This window comes from Psammomys obesus, unplaced genomic scaffold (assembly GCF_907164565.1).
Source record: "Psammomys obesus unplaced genomic scaffold, mPsaObe1.curated_primary_1811, whole genome shotgun sequence".
Taxonomy (NCBI): Eukaryota; Metazoa; Chordata; class Mammalia; order Rodentia; family Muridae; genus Psammomys; species Psammomys obesus.
The window spans coordinates 12,139,837-12,140,547 of NW_026590699.1; positions in this window are offsets into that span (position 1 = coordinate 12,139,837).

Sequence of the window (711 nt, forward strand, 5' to 3'; positions counted from 1 at the left end):
TTTATTTATTTATTTATTTATTTATTTATTTATTTATTTATTTATTTTTTCTTTTTAGTTACATTTTGTTAACTCTGTGTCCCAGCTGTATCCCACTCCCTCATTCCCTCCCCAACCCCACACTCCCTCCCTGGTCTCCTCCCTGCCCCTTTCCAAGTCCACTGATAGGGGAGGACCTCCTCCCCTTTCATCTGACCCTGTTTTGTCAGGTATCTTCTGGGCTGGCTGCAAAGTCCTCCTCTGTGGCCTAACAGACTGCTCCTCCCCTGGGGGGGGGGGTGAAACAGCCTGCCCTTGAGATCCTGTTAGAAATAGTCCGTGTTCCCCTTACTTTGGAAAACTACTTGGTTACTGAGCTACCATGGGCCACATCCGAGCAGAAGTTCTAGGTTATATCCATAGATGGTCCTTGGTTGAGTGTCAGTCTCAGAAAAGACCCTGTGCCCAGATATGTTTGGTCCTTGTAGAGCTCCTATCCTTTCCATATCATACTAACTTCCCTTCTTTCATATGATTAATAATTTCAAGTTATATAAATGCTTTGATCTTTATAAAATGTTTAATTATTTGGTTTGTTTTTTAAAGTGTACATTAACAGACATTAAGAGAAAAACATTATTTGAGTGAATAATAGTTCTGGTACCATTCTCCAAGTTTCTCAAATAGAGGTCCCATTGAGAATAATCAGTCCATTTTACATTCTGTATGTGC